Below are 21,670 nucleotides of genomic sequence, written 5' to 3' on the forward strand. Positions count from 1 at the left end.
GCCACCATCCTTGCATAATTCTTTATATGTATACAATACTTAAAGAAAAGTGCATCTTAAACGTAATATACTTCTTTGCGTGATGAATATCTTATTGTTACTCCCCTATTACGCAAACATTATGGTTTGTTCTTTTGCAATTTAAAGAAAAGTACACCGTTATCTCACTGTACTTACGCGGTAATTTTCGTGATGAACATCTGGCTGTTACCCCCTTTTTACCCAAGCATTACGGTTTGTTTCCTTATACCTACACATACGTTCATTATACTTACACAGTACGTACAGAAAAGTACACTGTAATTTCACTGTACTTACGCGGTAATTTGCGGGTTGTAAAAGAAAGCGTTACCAAAGCTCATTTTCAACGTTCAATTCAGAATGTGATAAAACCAGATCCAGCCACTAAAAAGCATTTTCTTTTTGTTTTAGACAACATTTCATGCACTGTTAAATATGTTTAAGAAAGTTGCAAGTGAAAATCTATGTCTATGACTGAGTTTGCATTACTGCTTATTTTGACCTCTGCTGGCTCTGAAAAGCTCATTTTCAACGTTCAATTCAGAATGTGATAAAACCAGATCCAGCCACTAAAAAGCATTTTCTTTTTGCTTTAGACAACATTTCATGCACTGTTAAATGTGTTTAAGAAAGTTGCAAGTGAAAATCTATGTCTCTGACTGAGTTTGCATTACTGCTTGTTTTGACCTCTGCTGGCTGAGTAAAGCTCATTTTCAACATCCAATGCAGAATGTGATAAAACCAGATCCAGCTACTAAAATGCATCATTCTTTTTGTTTTAGACAATATTTCATGCACTGTTAAACATGTTAAAGCAAGTTGCAAGTGAAAATCTATGTCTCTGACTGAGTTTGCAGTACTGCTTATTTTGACTTCTGCTGGCTGAGAACAGCTCATTTTCAACGTTCAATTCAGAATGTGATAAAACCAGATCCATTCACAAAAATGCATCATTCTTTTTGTTTTAGACAACATTTCATGCACTGTTAAACATGTTAAAGCAAGTTGCAAGTGAAAATCTATGTCTCTGACTGAGTTTGCATTACTGCTTATTTTGACCTCTGCTGGCTCTGAAAAGCTCATTTTCAACGTTCAATTCAGAATGTGATAAAACCAGATCCAGCCACTAAAAAGCATTTTCTTTTTGTTTTAGACAACATTTCATGCACTGTTAAACATGTTAAAGCAAGTTGCAAGTGAAAATCTATGTCTCTGACTGAGTTTGCATTACTGCTTATTTTGACCTCTGCTGGCTCTGAAAAGCTCATTTTCAACGTTCAATTCAGAATGTGATAAAACCAGATCCATTCACAAAAATGCATCATTCTTTTTGTTTTAGACAACATTTCATGCACTGTTAAACATGTTAAAGCAAGTTGCAAGTGAAAATCTATGTCTCTGACTGAGTTTGCATTACTGCTTATTTTGACCTCTGCTGGCTCTGAAAAGCTCATTTTCAACGTTCAATTCAGAATGTGATAAAACCAGATCCAGCCACTAAAAAACATTTTCTTTTTGCTTTAGACAACATTTCATGCACTGTTAAATATGTTTAAGAAAGTTGCAAGTGAAAATCTATGTCTCTGACTGAGTTTGTATTACTGCTTGTTTTGACCTCTGCTGGCTGAGTAAAGCTCATTTTCAACGTCTAATGCAGAATGTGATAAAACCAGATCCAGCTACTAAAATGCATCATTCTTTTTGTTTTAGACAACATTTCATGCACTGTTAAACAATTTAAAGCAAGTTGCAAGTGAAAATCTATGTCTATTACTGAGTTTGCATTACTGCTTATTTTGACCTCTGCTGGCTCTGAAAAGCTCATTTTCAACGTTCAATTCAGAATGTGATAACACCAGATCCAGCCACTAAAAAGCATTTTCTTTTTGCTTTAGACAACATTTCATGCACTGTTAAATATGTTTAAGAAAGTTGCAAGTGAAAATCTATGTCTCTGACTGAGTTTGCATTACTGCTTATTTTGACCTCTGCTGGCTGAGAACAGCTCATTTTCAACGTTCAATTCAGAATGTGATAAAACCAGATCCAGCCACAAAAATGCATCATTCTTTTTGTTTTAGACAACATTTCATGCACTGTAAAACATGTTAAAGCAAGTTGCAAGTGAAAATCTATGTCTCTGACTGAGTTTGCATTACTGCTTATTTTGACCTCTGCTGGCTCTGAATAGCTCATTTTCAACGTTCAATTCAGAATGTGATAAAACCAGATCCAGCCACTAAAAAGCATTTTCTTTTTGTTTTAGACAACATTTCATGCACTGTTAAACATGTTAAAGCAAGTTGCAAGTGAAAATCTATGTCTCTGACTGAGTTTGCATTACTGCTTATTTTGACCTCTGCTGGCTCTGAAAAGCTCATTTTCAACGTTCAATTCAGAATGTGATAAAACCAGATCCAGCCACTAAAAAGCATTTTCTTTTTGTTTTAGACAACATTTCATGCACTGTTAAATATGTTTAAGAAAGTTGCAAGTGAAAATCTATGTCTATGACTGAGTTTGCATTACTGCTTGTTTTGACCTCTGCTGGCTCTGAAAAGCTCATTTTCAACGTTCAATTCAGAATGTGATAAAACCAGATCCATTCACTAAAAAACATTTTCTTTTTGCTTTAGACAACATTTCATGCACTGTTAAATATGTTTAAGAAAGTTGCAAGTGAAAATCTATGTCTATTACTGAGTTTGCATTACTGCTTATTTTGACCTCTGCTGGCTGAGAACAGCTCATTTTCAACGTTCAATTCAGAATGTGATAAAACCAGATCCAGCCACAAAAATGCATCATTCTTTTTGTTTTAGACAACATTTCATGCACTGTTAAACATGTTAAAGCAAGTTGCAAGTGAAAATCTATGTCTCTGACTGAGTTTGCATTACTGCTTATTTTGACCTCTGCTGGCTGAGAACAGCTCATTTTCAACGTTCAATTCAGAATGTGATAAAACCAGATCCAGCCACAAAAATGCATCATTCTTTTTGTTTTAGACAACATTTCATGCTCTGTTAAACATGTTAAAGCAAGTTGCAAGTGAAAATCTATGTCTCTGACTGAGTTTGCATTACTGCTTGTTTTGACCTCTGCTGGCTGAGTAAAGCTCATTTTCAACGTCCAATGCAGAATGTGATAAAACCAGATCCAGCTACTAAAATGCATCATTCTTTTTGTTTTAGACAACATTTCATGCACTGTTAAACATGTTAAAGCAAGTTGCAAGTGAAAATCTATGTCTCTGACTGAGTTTGCATTACTGCTTATTTTGACCTCTGCTGGCTGAGAACAGCTCATTTTCAACGTTCAATTCAGAATGTGATAAAACCAGATCCAGCCACAAAAATGCATCATTCTTTTTGTTTTAGACAACATTTCTTGCACTGTTAAACATGTTAAAGCAAGTTGCAAGTGAAAATCTATGTCTCTGACTGAGTTTGCATTACTGCTTATTTTGACCTCTGCTGGCTCTGAAAAGCTCATTTTCAACGTTCAATTCAGAATGTGATAAAACCAGATCCAGCCACTAAAAAGCATTTTCTTTTTGTTTTAGACAACATTTCATGCACTGTTAAATATGTTTAAGAAAGTTGCAAGTGAAAATCTATGTCTATGACTGAGTTTGCATTACTGCTTATTTTGACCTCTGCTGGCTCTGAAAAGCTCATTTTCAACGTTCAATTCAGAATGTGATAAAACCAGATCCAGCCACTAAAAAGCATTTTCTTTTTGCTTTAGACAACATTTCATGCACTGTTAAATGTGTTTAAGAAAGTTGCAAGTGAAAATCTATGTCTCTGACTGAGTTTGCATTACTGCTTGTTTTGACCTCTGCTGGCTGAGTAAAGCTCATTTTCAACATCCAATGCAGAATGTGATAAAACCAGATCCAGCTACTAAAATGCATCATTCTTTTTGTTTTAGACAATATTTCATGCACTGTTAAACATGTTAAAGCAAGTTGCAAGTGAAAATCTATGTCTCTGACTGAGTTTGCAGTACTGCTTATTTTGACCTCTGCTGGCTGAGAACAGCTCATTTTCAACGTTCAATTCAGAATGTGATAAAACCAGATCCATTCACAAAAATGCATCATTCTTTTTGTTTTAGACAACATTTCATGCACTGTTAAACATGTTAAAGCAAGTTGCAAGTGAAAATCTATGTCTCTGACTGAGTTTGCATTACTGCTTATTTTGACCTCTGCTGGCTCTGAAAAGCTCATTTTCAACGTTCAATTCAGAATGTGACAAAACCAGATCCAGCCACTAAAAAGCATTTTCTTTTTGTTTTAGACAACATTTCATGCACTGTTAAACATGTTAAAGCAAGTTGCAAGTGAAAATCTATGTCTCTGACTGAGTTTGCATTACTGCTTATTTTGACCTCTGCTGGCTCTGAAAAGCTCATTTTCAACGTTCAATTCAGAATGTGATAAAACCAGATCCATTCACAAAAATGCATCATTCTTTTTGTTTTAGACAACATTTCATGCACTGTTAAACATGTTAAAGCAAGTTGCAAGTGAAAATCTATGTCTCTGACTGAGTTTGCATTACTGCTTATTTTGACCTCTGCTGGCTCTGAAAAGCTCATTTTCAACGTTCAATTCAGAATGTGATAAAACCAGATCCAGCCACTAAAAAACATTTTCTTTTTGCTTTAGACAACATTTCATGCACTGTTAAATATGTTTAAGAAAGTTGCAAGTGAAAATCTATGTCTCTGACTGAGTTTGTATTACTGCTTGTTTTGACCTCTGCTGGCTGAGTAAAGCTCATTTTCAACGTCTAATGCAGAATGTGATAAAACCAGATCCAGCTACTAAAATGCATCATTCTTTTTGTTTTAGACAACATTTCATGCACTGTTAAACAATTTAAAGCAAGTTGCAAGTGAAAATCTATGTCTATTACTGAGTTTGCATTACTGCTTATTTTGACCTCTGCTGGCTCTGAAAAGCTCATTTTCAACGTTCAATTCAGAATGTGATAAAACCAGATCCAGCCACTAAAAAGCATTTTCTTTTTGTTTTAGACAACATTTCATGCACTTTTAAATATGTTTAAGAAAGTTGCAAGTGAAAATCTATGTCTATTACTGAGTTTGCATTACTGCTTATTTTGACCTCTGCTGGCTCTGAAAAGCTCATTTTCAACGTTCAATTCAGAATGTGATAAAACCAGATCCAGCCACAAAAATGCATCATTCTTTTTGTTTTAGACAACATTTCATGCACTGTAAAACATGTTAAAGCAAGTTGCAAGTGAAAATCTATGTCTCTGACTGAGTTTGCATTACTGCTTATTTTGACCTCTGCTGGCTCTGAATAGCTCATTTTCAACGTTCAATTCAGAATGTGATAACACCAGATCCAGCCACTAAAAAGCATTTTCTTTTTGCTTTAGACAACATTTCATGCACTGTTAAATATGTTTAAGAAAGTTGCAAGTGAAAATCTATGTCTCTGACTGAGTTTGCATTACTGCTTATTTTGACCTCTGCTGGCTGAGAACAGCTCATTTTCAACGTTCAATTCAGAATGTGATAAAACCAGATCCAGCCACTAAAAAGCATTTTCTTTTTGTTTTAGACAACATTTCATGCACTGTTAAACATGTTAAAGCAAGTTGCAAGTGAAAATCTATGTCTCTGACTGAGTTTGCATTACTGCTTGTTTTGACCTCTGCTGGCTCTGAAAAGCTCATTTTCAACGTTCAATTCAGAATGTGATAAAACCAGATCCAGCCACTAAAAAGCATTTTCTTTTTGTTTTAGACAACATTTCATACACTGTTAAATATGTTTAAGAAAGTTGCAAGTGAAAATCTATGTCTCTGACTGAGTTTGCATTACTGCTTGTTTTGACCTCTGCTGGCTGAGTAAAGCTCATTTTCAACATCCAATGCAGAATGTGATTAAACCAGATCCAGCTACTAAAATGCATCATTCTTTTTGTTTTAGACAATATTTCATGCACTGTTAAACATGTTAAAGCAAGTTGCAAGTGAAAATCTATGTCTCTGACTGAGTTTGCAGTACTGCTTATTTTGACCTCTGCTGGCTGAGTAAAGCTCATTTTTAACATCCAATGCAGAATGTGATAAAACCAGATCCAGCCACTAAAAAGCATTTTCTTTTTGTTTTAGACAACATTTCATGCACTGTTAAATATGTTTAAGAAAGTTGCAAGTGAAAATCTATGTCTATGACTGAGTTTGCATTACTGCTTATTTTGACCTCTGCTGGCTCTGAAAAGCTCATTTTCAACGTTCAATTCAGAATGTGATAAAACCAGATCCAGCCACTAAAAAACATTTTCTTTTTGCTTTAGACAACATTTCATGCACTGTTAAATATGTTTAAGAAAGTTGCAAGTGAAAATCTATGTCTCTGACTGAGTTTGCATTACTGCTTGTTTTGACCTGTGCTGGCTGAGTAAAGCTCATTTTCAACGTCCAATGCAGAATGTGATAAAACCAGATCCAGCTACTAAAATGCATCATTCTTTTTGTTTTAGACAACATTTCATGCACTGTTAAACATGTTAAAGCAAGTTGCAAGTGAAAATCTATGTCTCTGACTGAGTTTGCATTACTGCTTATTTTGACCTCTGCTGGCTCTGAAAAGCTCATTTTCAACGTTCAATTCAGAATGTGATAAAACCAGATCCAGCCACTAAAAAGCATTTTCTTTTTGCTTTAGACAACATTTCATGCACTGTTAAATATGTTTAAGAAAGTTGCAAGTGAAAATCTATGTCTCTGACTGAGTTTGCATTACTGCTTATTTTGACCTCTGCTGGCTGAGAACAGCTCATTTTCAACGTTCAATTCAGAATGTGATAAAACCAGATCCAGCCACAAAAATGCATCATTCTTTTTGTTTTAGACAACATTTCATGCACTGTAAAACATGTTAAAGCAAGTTGCAAGTGAAAATCTATGTCTCTGACTGAGTTTGCATTACTGCTTATTTTGACCTCTGCTGGCTCTGAATAGCTCATTTTCAACGTTCAATTCAGAATGTGATAAAACCAGATCCAGCCACTAAAAAGCATTTTCTTTTTGTTTTAGACAACATTTCATGCACTGTTAAACATGTTAAAGCAAGTTGCAAGTGAAAATCTATGTCTCTGACTGAGTTTGCATTACTGCTTATTTTGACCTCTGCTGGCTCTGAAAAGCTCATTTTCAACGTTCAATTCAGAATGTGATAAAACCAGATCCAGCCACTAAAAAGCATTTTCTTTTTGTTTTAGACAACATTTCATGCACTGTTAAATATGTTTAAGAAAGTTGCAAGTGAAAATCTATGTCTATGACTGAGTTTGCATTACTGCTTGTTTTGACCTCTGCTGGCTCTGAAAAGCTCATTTTCAACGTTCAATTCAGAATGTGATAAAACCAGATCCATTCACTAAAAAACATTTTCTTTTTGCTTTAGACAACATTTCATGCACTGTTAAATATGTTTAAGAAAGTTGCAAGTGAAAATCTATGTCTCTGACTGAGTTTGCATTACTGCTTGTTTTGACCTCTGCTGGCTGAGTAAAGCTCATTTTCAACGTCCAATGCAGAATGTGATAAAACCAGATCCAGCTACTAAAATGCATCATTCTTTTTGTTTTAGACAACATTTCATGCACTGTTAAACATGTTAAAGCAAGTTGCAAGTGAAAATCTATGTCTCTGACTGAGTTTGCATTACTGCTTATTTTGACCTCTGCTGGCTCTGAAAAGCTCATTTTCAACGTTCAATTCAGAATGTGATAAAACCAGATCCAGCCACTAAAAAGCATTTTCTTTTTGTTTTAGACAACATTTCATGCACTTTTAAATATGTTTAAGAAAGTTGCAAGTGAAAATCTATGTCTATTACTGAGTTTGCATTACTGCTTATTTTGACCTCTGCTGGCTCTGAAAAGCTCATTTTCAACGTTCAATTCAGAATGTGATAAAACCAGATCCAGCCACTAAAAAGCATTTTCTTTTTGCTTTAGACAACATTTCATGCACTGTTAAATATGTTTAAGAAAGTTGCAAGTGAAAATCTATGTCTCTGACTGAGTTTGCATTACTGCTTATTTTGACCTCTGCTGGCTGAGAACAGCTCATTTTCAACGTTCAATTCAGAATGTGATAAAACCAGATCCAGCCACAAAAATGCATCATTCTTTTTGTTTTAGACAACATTTCATGCACTGTTAAACATGTTAAAGCAAGTTGCAAGTGAAAATCTATGTCTCTGACTGAGTTTGCATTACTGCTTATTTTGACCTCTGCTGGCTGAGAACAGCTCATTTTCAACGTTCAATTCAGAATGTGATAAAACCAGATCCAGCCACAAAAATGCATCATTCTTTTTGTTTTAGACAACATTTCATGCTCTGTTAAACATGTTAAAGCAAGTTGCAAGTGAAAATCTATGTCTCTGACTGAGTTTGCATTACTGCTTGTTTTGACCTCTGCTGGCTGAGTAAAGCTCATTTTCAACGTCCAATGCAGAATGTGATAAAACCAGATCCAGCTACTAAAATGCATCATTCTTTTTGTTTTAGACAACATTTCATGCACTGTTAAACATGTTAAAGCAAGTTGCAAGTGAAAATCTATGTCTCTGACTGAGTTTGCATTACTGCTTATTTTGACCTCTGCTGGCTGAGAACAGCTCATTTTCAACGTTCAATTCAGAATGTGATAAAACCAGATCCAGCCACAAAAATGCATCATTCTTTTTGTTTTAGACAACATTTCTTGCACTGTTAAACATGTTAAAGCAAGTTGCAAGTGAAAATCTATGTCTCTGACTGAGTTTGCATTACTGCTTATTTTGACCTCTGCTGGCTCTGAAAAGCTCATTTTCAACGTTCAATTCAGAATGTGATAAAACCAGATCCAGCCACTAAAAAGCATTTTCTTTTTGTTTTAGACAACATTTCATGCACTGTTAAATATGTTTAAGAAAGTTGCAAGTGAAAATCTATGTCTATGACTGAGTTTGCATTACTGCTTATTTTGACCTCTGCTGGCTCTGAAAAGCTCATTTTCAACGTTCAATTCAGAATGTGATAAAACCAGATCCAGCCACTAAAAAGCATTTTCTTTTTGCTTTAGACAACATTTCATGCACTGTTAAATGTGTTTAAGAAAGTTGCAAGTGAAAATCTATGTCTCTGACTGAGTTTGCATTACTGCTTGTTTTGACCTCTGCTGGCTGAGTAAAGCTCATTTTCAACATCCAATGCAGAATGTGATAAAACCAGATCCAGCTACTAAAATGCATCATTCTTTTTGTTTTAGACAATATTTCATGCACTGTTAAACATGTTAAAGCAAGTTGCAAGTGAAAATCTATGTCTCTGACTGAGTTTGCAGTACTGCTTATTTTGACTTCTGCTGGCTGAGAACAGCTCATTTTCAACGTTCAATTCAGAATGTGATAAAACCAGATCCATTCACAAAAATGCATCATTCTTTTTGTTTTAGACAACATTTCATGCACTGTTAAACATGTTAAAGCAAGTTGCAAGTGAAAATCTATGTCTCTGACTGAGTTTGCATTACTGCTTATTTTGACCTCTGCTGGCTCTGAAAAGCTCATTTTCAACGTTCAATTCAGAATGTGATAAAACCAGATCCAGCCACTAAAAAGCATTTTCTTTTTGTTTTAGACAACATTTCATGCACTGTTAAACATGTTAAAGCAAGTTGCAAGTGAAAATCTATGTCTCTGACTGAGTTTGCATTACTGCTTATTTTGACCTCTGCTGGCTCTGAAAAGCTCATTTTCAACGTTCAATTCAGAATGTGATAAAACCAGATCCATTCACAAAAATGCATCATTCTTTTTGTTTTAGACAACATTTCATGCACTGTTAAACATGTTAAAGCAAGTTGCAAGTGAAAATCTATGTCTCTGACTGAGTTTGCATTACTGCTTATTTTGACCTCTGCTGGCTCTGAAAAGCTCATTTTCAACGTTCAATTCAGAATGTGATAAAACCAGATCCAGCCACTAAAAAACATTTTCTTTTTGCTTTAGACAACATTTCATGCACTGTTAAATATGTTTAAGAAAGTTGCAAGTGAAAATCTATGTCTCTGACTGAGTTTGTATTACTGCTTGTTTTGACCTCTGCTGGCTGAGTAAAGCTCATTTTCAACGTCTAATGCAGAATGTGATAAAACCAGATCCAGCTACTAAAATGCATCATTCTTTTTGTTTTAGACAACATTTCATGCACTGTTAAACAATTTAAAGCAAGTTGCAAGTGAAAATCTATGTCTATTACTGAGTTTGCATTACTGCTTATTTTGACCTCTGCTGGCTCTGAAAAGCTCATTTTCAACGTTCAATTCAGAATGTGATAACACCAGATCCAGCCACTAAAAAGCATTTTCTTTTTGCTTTAGACAACATTTCATGCACTGTTAAATATGTTTAAGAAAGTTGCAAGTGAAAATCTATGTCTCTGACTGAGTTTGCATTACTGCTTATTTTGACCTCTGCTGGCTGAGAACAGCTCATTTTCAACGTTCAATTCAGAATGTGATAAAACCAGATCCAGCCACTAAAAAGCATTTTCTTTTTGTTTTAGACAACATTTCATGCACTGTTAAACATGTTAAAGCAAGTTGCAGGTGAAAATCTATGTCTCTGACTGAGTTTGCATTACTGCTTGTTTTGACCTCTGCTGGCTCTGAAAAGCTCATTTTCAACGTTCAATTCAGAATGTGATAAAACCAGATCCAGCCACTAAAAAGCATTTTCTTTTTGTTTTAGACAACATTTCATACACTGTTAAATATGTTTAAGAAAGTTGCAAGTGAAAATCTATGTCTCTGACTGAGTTTGCATTACTGCTTATTTTGACCTCTGCTGGCTCTGAAAAGCTCATTTTCAACGTCCAATGCAGAATGTGATAAAACCAGATCCAGCTACTAAAATGCATCATTCTTTTTGTTTTAGACAATATTTCATGCACTGTTAAACATGTTAAAGCAAGTTGCAAGTGAAAATCTATGTCTCTGACTGAGTTTGCAGAACTGCTTATTTTGACCTCTGCTGGCTGAGAACAGCTCATTTTCAACGTTCAATTCAGAATGTGGTAAAACCAGATCCAGCCACTAAAAAGCATTTTCTTTTTGTTTTAGACAACATTTCATGCACTGTTAAACATGTTAAAGCAAGTTGCAAGTGAAAATCTATGTCTCTGACTGAGTTTGCATTACTGCTTATTTTGACCTCTGCTGGCTCTGAAAAGCTCATTTTCAACGTTCAATTCAGAATGTGATAAAACCAGATCCATTCACAAAAATGCATCATTCTTTTTGTTTTAGACAACATTTCATGCACTGTTAAACATGTTAAAGCAAGTTGCAAGTGAAAATCTATGTCTCTGACTGAGTTTGCATTACTGCTTATTTTGACCTCTGCTGGCTCTGAAAAGCTCATTTTCAACGTTCAATTCAGAATGTGATAAAACCAGATCCAGCCACTAAAAAGCATTTTCTTTTTGTTTTAGACAACATTTCATGCACTGTTAAACATGTTAAAGCAAGTTGCAAGTGAAAATCTATGTCTCTGACTGAGTTTGCATTACTGCTTATTTTGACCTCTGCTGGCTCTGAAAAGCTCATTTTCAACGTTCAATTCAGAATGTGATAAAACCAGATCCAGCCACTAAAAAACATTTTCTTTTTGCTTTAGACAACATTTCATGCACTGTTAAATATGTTTAAGAAAGTTGCAAGTGAAAATCTATGTCTCTGACTGAGTTTGCATTACTGCTTGTTTTGACCTCTGCTGGCTGAGTAAAGCTCATTTTCAACGTCTAATGCAGAATGTGATAAAACCAGATCCAGCTACTAAAATGCATCATTCTTTTTGTTTTAGACAACATTTCATGCACTGTTAAACATGTTAAAGCAAGTTGCAAGTGAAAATCTATGTCTCTGACTGAGTTTGCATTACTGCTTATTTTGACCTCTGCTGGCTCTGAAAAGCTCATTTTCAACGTTCAATTCAGAATGTGATAAAACCAGATCCAGCCACTAAAAAGCATTTTCTTTTTGTTTTAGACAACATTTCATGCACTTTTAAATATGTTTAAGAAAGTTGCAAGTGAAAATCTATGTCTATTACTGAGTTTGCATTACTTCTTATTTTGACCTCTGCTGGCTCTGAAAAGCTCATTTTCAACGTTCAATTCAGAATGTGATAAAACCAGATCCAGCCACTAAAAAGCATTTTCTTTTTGTTTTAGACAACATTTCATGCACTGTTAAATATGTTTAAGAAAGTTGCAAGTGAAAATCTATGTCTATGACTGAGTTTGCATTACTGCTTATTTTGACCTCTGCTGGCTCTGAAAAGCTCATTTTCAACGTTCAATTCAGAATGTGATAAAACCAGATCCAGCCACTAAAAAGCATTTTCTTTTTGCTTTAGACAACATTTCATGCACTGTTAAATATGTTTAAGAAAGTTGCAAGTGAAACTCTATGTCTCTGACTGAGTTTGCATTACTGCTTGTTTTGACCTCTGCTGGCTGAGTAAAGCTCATTTTCAACATCCAATGCAGAATGTGATAAAACCAGATCCAGCTACTAAAATGCATCATTCTTTTTGTTTTAGACAATATTTCATGCACTGTTAAACATGTTAAAGCAAGTTGCAAGTGAAAATCTATGTCTCTGACTGAGTTTGCAGTACTGCTTATTTTGACCTCTGCTGGCTGAGAACAGCTCATTTTCAACGTTCAATTCAGAATGTGATAAAACCAGATCCATTCACAAAAATGCATCATTCTTTTTGTTTTAGACAACATTTCATGCACTGTTAAACATGTTAAAGCAAGTTGCAAGTGAAAATCTATGTCTCTGACTGAGTTTGCATTACTGCTTATTTTGACCTCTGCTGGCTCTGAAAAGCTCATTTTCAACGTTCAATTCAGAATGTGATAAAACCAGATCCAGCCACTAAAAAGCATTTTCTTTTTGTTTTAGACAACATTTCATGCACTGTTAAACATGTTAAAGCAAGTTGCAAGTGAAAATCTATGTCTCTGACTGAGTTTGCATTACTGCTTATTTTGACCTCTGCTGGCTCTGAAAAGCTCATTTTCAACGTTCAATTCAGAATGTGATAAAACCAGATCCAGCCACTAAAAAGCATTTTCTTTTTGTTTTAGACAACATTTCATGCACTGTTAAATATGTTTAAGAAAGTTGCAAGTGAAAATCTATGTCTCTGACTGAGTTTGCATTACTGCTTGTTTTGACCTCTGCTGGCTGAGTAAAGCTCATTTTCAACGTCTAATGCAGAATGTGATAAAACTAGATCCAGCTACTAAAATGCATCATTCTTTTTGTTTTAGACAACATTTCATGCACTGTTAAACATGTTAAAGCAAGTTGCAATTGAAAATCTATGTCTCTGACTGAGTTTGCATTACTGCTTATTTTGACCTCTGCTGGCTCTGAAAAGCTCATTTTCAACGTTCAATTCAGAATGTGATAAAACCAGATCCAGCCACTAAAAAGCATTTTCTTTTTGTTTTAGACAACATTTCATGCACTTTTAAATATGTTTAAGAAAGTTGCAAGTGAAAAGCTATGTCTCTGTCTGAGTTTGCATTACTGCTTATTTTGACCTCTGCTGGCTGAGTAAAGCTCATTTTCAACGTCCAATGCAGAATGTGATAAAACCAGATCCAGCTACTAAAATGCATCATTCTTTTTGTTTTAGACAACATTTCATGCACTGTTAAACATGCTTGCAAGTTGCAAGTGAAAATCTATGTCTCTGACTGAGTTTGCATTACTGCTTATTTTGACCTCTGCTGGCTCTGAAAAGCTCATTTTCAACGTTCAATTCAGAATGTGATAAAACCAGATCCAGCCACTAAAAAGCATTTTCTTTTTGTTTTAGACAACATTTCATGCACTGTTAAATATGTTTAAGAAAGTTGCAAGTGAAAATCTATGTCTATTACTGAGTTTGCATTACTGCTTATTTTGACCTCTGCTGGCTCTGAAAAGCTCATTTTCAACGTTCAATTCAGAATGTGATAAAACCAGATCCAGCCACTAAAAAGCATTTTCGTTTTGCTTTAGACAACATTTCATGCACTGTTAAATATGTTTAAGAAAGTTGCAAGTGAAAATCTATGTCTCTGACTGAGTTTGCATTACTGCTTGTTTTGACCTCTGCTGGCTGAGTAAAGCTCATTTTCAACGTCCAATGCAGAATGTGATAAAACCAGATCCAGCTACTAAAATGCATCATTCTTTTTATTTTAGACAACATTTCATGCACTGTTAAACATGTTAAAGCAAGTTGCAAGTGAAAATCTATGTCTCTGACTGAGTTTGCATTACTGCTTGTTTTGACCTCTGCTGGCTGAGTAAAGCTCATTTTCAACGTCCAATGCAGAATGTAATAAAACCAGATCCAGCTACTAAAATGCATCATTCTTTTTGTTTTAGACAACATTTCATGCACTGTTAAACATGTTAAAGCAAGTTGCAAGTGAAAATCTATGTCTCTGACTGAGTTTGCATTACTGCTTATTTTGACCTCTGCTGGCTCTGAAAAGCTCATTTTCAACGTTCAATTCAGAATGTGATAAAACCAGATCCAGCCACTAAAAAGCATTTTCTTTTTGTTTTAGACAACATTTCATGCACTTTTAAATATGTTTAAGAAAGTTGCAAGTGAAAATCTATGTCTATTACTGAGTTTTCATTACTGCTTATTTTGACCTCTGCTGGCTCTGAAAAGCTAATTTTCAACGTTCAATTCAGAATGTGATAAAACCAGATCCAGCCACTAAAAAGCATTTTCTTTTTGTTTTAGACAACATTTCATGCACTGTTAAATATGTTTAAGAAAGTTGCAAGTGAAAATCTATGTCTATGACTGAGTTTGCATTACTGCTTTATTTTGACCTCTGCTGGCTCTGAAAAGCTCATTTTCAACGTTCAATTCAGAATGTGATAAAACCAGATCCAGCCACTAAAAAGCATTTTCTTTTTGCTTTAGACAACATTTCATGCACTGTTAAATATGTTTAAGAAAGTTGCAAGTGAAAATCTATGTCTCTGACTGAGTTTGCATTACTGCTTGTTTTGACCTCTGCTGGCTGAGTAAAGCTCATTTTCAACATCCAATGCAGAATGTGATAAAACCAGATCCAGCTACTAAAATGCATCATTCTTTTTGTTTTAGACAATATTTCATGCACTGTTAAACATGTTAAAGCAAGTTGCAAGTGAAAATCTATGTCTCTGACTGAGTTTGCAGTACTGCTTATTTTGACCTCTGCTGGCTGAGAACAGCTCATTTTCAACGTTCAATTCAGAATGTGATAAAACCAGATCCATTCACAAAAATGCATCATTCTTTTTGTTTTAGACAACATTTCATGCACTGTTAAACATGTTAAAGCAAGTTGCAAGTGAAAATCTATGTCTCTGACTGAGTTTGCATTACTGCTTATTTTGACCTCTGCTGGCTCTGAAAAGCTCATTTTCAACGTTCAATTCAGAATGTGATAAAACCAGATCCAGCCACTAAAAAGCATTTTCTTTTTGTTTTAGACAACATTTCATGCACTGTTAAACATGTTAAAGCAAGTTGCAAGTGAAAATCTATGTCTCTGACTGAGTTTGCATTACTGCTTATTTTGACCTCTGCTGGCTCTGAAAAGCTCATTTTCAACGTTCAATTCAGAATGTGATAAAACCAGATCCATTCACAAAAATGCATCATTCTTTTTGTTTTAGACAACATTTCATGCACTGTTAAACATGTTAAATCAAGTTGCAAGTGAAAATCTATGTCTCTGACTGAGTTTGCATTACTGCTTGTTTTGACCTCTGCTGGCTGAGTAAAGCTCATTTTCAACGTCTAATGCAGAATGTGATAAAACTAGATCCAGCTACTAAAATGCATCATTCTTTTTGTTTTAGACAACATTTCATGCACTGTTAAACATGTTAAAGCAAGTTGCAATTGAAAATCTATGTCTCTGACTGAGTTTGCATTACTGCTTATTTTGACCTCTGCTGGCTCTGAAAAGCTCATTTTCAACGTTCAATTCAGAATGTGATAAAACCAGATCCAGCCACTAAAAAGCATTTTCTTTTTGTTTTAGACAACATTTCATGCACTTTTAAATATGTTTAAGAAAGTTGCAAGTGAAAATCTATGTCTCTGACTGAGTTTGCATTACTGCTTATTTTGACCTCTGCTGGCTGAGTAAAGCTCATTTTCAACGTTCAATTCAGAATGTGATAAAACCAGATCCAGCTACTAAAAAGCATTTTCTTTTTGCTTTAGACAACATTTCATGCACTGTTAAATATGTTTAAGAAAGTTGCAAGTGAAAATCTATGTCTCTGACTGAGTTTGCATTACTGCTTGTTTTGACCTCTGCTGGCTGAGAACAGCTCATTTTCAACGTCCAATGCAGAATGTGATAAAACCAGATCCAGCTACTAAAATGCATCATTCTTTTTGTTTTAGACAACATTTCATGCACTGTTAAACATGCTTGCAAGTTGCAAGTGAAAATCTATGTCTCTGACTGAGTTTGCATTACTGCTTATTTTGACCTCTGCTGGCTCTGAAAAGCTCATTTTCAACGTTCAATTCAGAATGTGATAAAACCAGATCCAGCCACTAAAAAGCATTTTCTTTTTGTTTTAGACAACATTTTATGCACTGTTAAATATGTTTAAGAAAGTTGCAAGTGAAAATCTATGTCTATTACTGAGTTTGCATTACTGCTTATTTTGACCTCTGCTGGCTCTGAAAAGCTCATTTTCAACGTTCAATTCAGAATGTGATAAAACCAGACCCAGCCACTAAAAAGCATTTTCGTTTTGCTTTAGACAACATTTCATGCACTGTTAAATATGTTTAAGAAAGTTGCAAGTGAAAATCTATGTCTCTGACTGAGTTTGCATTACTGCTTGTTTTGACCTCTGCTGGCTGAGTAAAGCTCATTTTCAACGTCCAATGCAGAATGTGATAAAACCAGATCCAGCTACTAAAATGCATCATTCTTTTTATTTTAGACAACATTTCATGCACTGTTAAACATGTTAAAGCAAGTTGCAAGTGAAAATCTATGTCTCTGACTGAGTTTGCATTACTGCTTGTTTTGACCTCTGCTGGCTGAGTAAAGCTCATTTTCAACGTCCAATGCAGAATGTAATAAAACCAGATCCAGCTACTAAAATGCATCATTCTTTTTGTTTTAGACAACATTTCATGCACTGTTAAATATGTTTAAGCAAGTTGCTAGTGAAAATCTATGTCTCTGACTGAGTTTGCATTACTGCTTATTTTGACCTCTGCTGGCTGAGAACAGCTCATTTTCAACGTTCAATTCAGAATGTGATAAAACCAGATCCAGCCACAAAAATGCATCATTCTTTTTGTTTTAGACAACATTTCATGCACTGTTAAACATGTTAAAGCAAGTTGCAAGTGAAAATCTATGTCTCTGACTGAGTTTGCATTACTGCTTATTTTGACCTCTGCTGGCTTTGAAAAGCTCATTTTCAACGTTCAATTCAGAATGTGATAAAACCAGATCCAGCCACTAAAAAACATTTTCTTTTTGTTTTAGACAACATTTCATGCACTGTTAAACATGTTAAAGCAAGTTGCAAGTGAAAATCTGTCTATGACTGAGTTTGCATTACTGCTTATTTTGACATCTGCTGGCTTTGAAAAGCTCATTTTCAACGTTCAAATCAGAATGTGATAAAACCAGATCCAGCCACTAAAATGCATCATTCTTTTTGTTTTAGACAACATTTCATGCACTGTTAAACATGTTAAAGCAAGTTGCAAGTGAAAATCTATGTCTCTGACTGAGTTTGCATTACTGCTTATTTTGACCTCTGCTGGCTGAGTAAAGCTCATTTTCAACGTCCAATACCGAATGTGATAAAACCAGATCCAGCCACTAAAATGCATCTTTCTTTTTGTTTTAGACAACATTTCATGCACTGTTAAATATGTTTAAGAAAGTTGCAAGTGAAAATCTATGTCTCTGACTGAGTTTGCATTACTGCTTGTTTTGACCTCTGCTAGCTGAGTAAAGCTCATTTTCAACGTCCAATGCAGAATGTGATAAAACCAGATCCAGCTACTAAAATGCATCATTCTTTTTGTTTTAGACAACATTTCATGCACTGTTAAACATGTTAAAGCAAGTTGCAAGCGAAAATCTATGTCTCTGACTGAGTTTGCAATACTGCTTATTTTGACCTCTGCTGGCTGAGAACAGTTCATTTTCAACGTTCAATTCAGAATGTGATAAAACCAGATCCAGCCACAAAAAGGCATCATTCTTTTTGTTTTAGACAACATTTCATGCACTGTTAAACATGTTAAAGCAAGTTGCAAGTGAAAATCTACGTCTCTGACTGAGTTTGCATTACTGCTTATTTTGACCTCTGCTGGCTGAGTGAAGCTCATTTTCAACGTCCAATACAGAATGTGATAAAACCAGATCCAGCTACTAAAATACATCATTCTTTTTGTTTTAGACAACATTTCATGCACTGTTAAACATGTTAAAGCAAGTTGCAAGTTAAAATCTATGTCTCTGACTGAGTTTGCATTACTGCTTATTTTGACCTCTGCTGGCTGACAACAGCTCATTTTCAACGTTCAATTCAGAATGTGATAAAACCAGATCCAGCCACTAAAATGCATCATTCTTTTTGCATTAGACAACATTTCATGCACTGTTAAACATGTTTAAGAAAGTTGCAAGTGAAAATCTATGTCTCTGACTGAGTTTGCAATACTGCTTATTTTGACCTCTGCTGGCTGAGAACAGTTCATTTTCAACGTTCAATTCAGAATGTGATAAAACCAGATCCAACCACAAAAAGGCATCATTCTTTTTGTTTTAGACAACATTTCATGCACTGTTAAACATGTTAAAGCAAGTTGCAAGTGAAAATCTATGTCTCTGACTGAGTTTGCATTATTGCTTATTTTGACCTCTGCTGGCTGAGAACAGCTCATTTTCAACGTTCAATTCAGAATGTGATAAAACCAGATCCAGCCACAAAAATGCATCATTCTTTTTGTTTTAGACAACATTTCATGCACTGTTAAACATGTTAAAGCAAGTTGCAAGTGAAAATCTATGTCTCTGACTGAGTTTGCATTACTGCTTATTTTGACCTCTGCTGGCTGAGTGCAGCTCATTTTCAACGTCCAATACAGAATGTGATAAAACCAGATCCAGCTACTAAAATGCATCATTCTTTTTGTTTTAGACAACATTTCATGCACTGTTAAACATGTTAAAGCAAGTTGCAAGTGAAAATCTATGTCTCTGACTGAGTTTGCATTACTGCTTATTTTGACCTCTGCTGGCTGAGAACAGCTCATTTTCAACGTTCAATTCAGAATGTGATAAAACCAGATCCAGCCACTAAAATGCATCATTCTTTTTGTTTTAGACAATATTTCATGCACTGTTAAACATGTTTAAGCAAGTTGCAAGTGAAAATCTATGTCTCTGACTGAGTTTGCATTACTGCTTATTTTGACCTCTGCTGGCTCTGAAAAGCTAATTTTCAACGTTCAATTCAGAATGTGATAAAACCAGATCCAGCCACTAAAAAGCATTTTCTTTTTGCTTTAGACAACATTTCATACACTGTTAAATATGTTAAAGCAAGTTGCAAGTGAAAATCTATGTCTCTGACTGAGTTTGCATTACTGCTTATTTTGACCTCTGCTGGCTCTGAAAAGCTCATTTTCAACGTTCAATTCAGAATGTGATAAAACCAGATCCAGCCACTAAAAAGCATTTTCTTTTTGTTTTAGACAACATTTCATGCACTTTTAAATATGTTTAAGAAAGTTGCAAGTGAAAATCTATGTCTATTACTGAGTTTGCATTACTGCTTATTTTGACCTCTGCTGGCTCTGAAAAGCTCATTTTCAACGTTCAATTCAGAATGTGATAAAACCAGATCCAGCCACTAAAAAGCATTTTCTTTTTGCTTTAGACAACATTTCATGCACTGTTAAATATGTTTAAGAAAGTTGCAAGTGAAAATCTATGTCTCTGACTGAGTTTGCATTACTGCTTATTTTGACCTCTGCTGGCTGAGAACAGCTCATTTTCAACGTTCAATTCAGAATGTGATAAAACCAGATCCAGCCACAAAAATGCACCATTCTTTTTGTTTTAGACAACATTTCATGCACTGTTAAACATGTTAAAGCAAGTTGCAAGTGAAAATCTATGTCTCTGACTGAGTTTGCATTACTGCTTATTTTGACCTCTGCTGGCTGAGAACAGCTCATTTTCAACGTTCAATTCAGAATGTGATAAAACCAGATCCAGCCACAAAAATGCATCATTCTTTTTGTTTTAGACAACATTTCATGCTCTGTTAAACATGTTAAAGCAAGTTGCAAGTGAAAATCTATGTCTCTGACTGAGTTTGCATTACTGCTTGTTTTGACCTCTGCTGGCTGAGTAAAGCTCATTTTCAACGTCCAATGCAGAATGTGATAAAACCAGATCCAGCTACTAAAATGCATCATTCTTTTTGTTTTAGACAACATTTCATGCACTGTTAAACATGTTAAAGCAAGTTGCAGGTGAAAATCTATGTCTCTGACTGAGTTTGCATTACTGCTTATTTTGACCTCTGCTGGCTGAGAACAGCTCATTTTCAACGTTCAATTCAGAATGTGATAAAACCAGATCCAGCCACAAAAATGCATCATTCTTTTTGTTTTAGACAACATTTCATGCACTGTTAAACTTGTTAAAGCAAGTTGCAAGTGAAAATCTATGTCTATGACTGAGTTTGCATTACTGCTTATTTTGACCTCTGCTGGCTCTGAAAAGCTCATTTTCAACGTTCAATTCAGAATGTGATAAAACCAGATCCAGCCACTAAAAAGCATTTTCTTTTTGCTTTAGACAACATTTCATGCACTGTTAAATATGTTTAAGAAAGTTGCAAGTGAAAATCTATGTCTCTGACTGAGTTTGCATTACTGCTTGTTTTGAACTCTGCTGGCTGAGTAAAGCTCATTTTCAACGTCCAATGCAGAATGTGATAAAACCAGATCCAGCTACTAAAATGCATCATTCTTTTTGTTTTAGACAACATTTCATGCACTGTTAAACATGTTAAAGCAAGTTGCAAGTGAAAATCTATGTCTCTGACTGAGTTTGCATTACTGCTTATTTTGACCTCTGCTGGCTGAGAACAGCTCATTTTCAACGTTCAATTCAGAATGTGATAAAACCAGATCCAGCCACAAAAATGCATCATTCTTTTTGTTTTAGACAACATTTCATGCACTGTTAAACATGTTAAAGCAAGTTGCAAGTGAAAATCTATGTCTCTGACTGAGTTTGCATTACTGCTTATTTTGACCTCTGCTGGCTCTGAAAAGCTCATTTTCAACGTTCAATTCAGAATGTGATAAAACCAGATCCAGCCACTAAAAAGCATTTTCTTTTTGTTTTAGACAACATTTCATGCACTGTTAAATATGTTTAAGAAAGTTGCAAGTGAAAATCTATGTCTATGACTGAGTTTGCATTACTGCTTATTTTGACCTC

The sequence above is a fragment of the Danio rerio genome, chromosome 18 (genome assembly GCF_052040795.2).
Source record: "Danio rerio strain M-AB ecotype USA chromosome 18, GRCz13ab, whole genome shotgun sequence".
In the NCBI taxonomy this organism is placed as follows: Eukaryota; Metazoa; Chordata; class Actinopteri; order Cypriniformes; family Danionidae; genus Danio; species Danio rerio.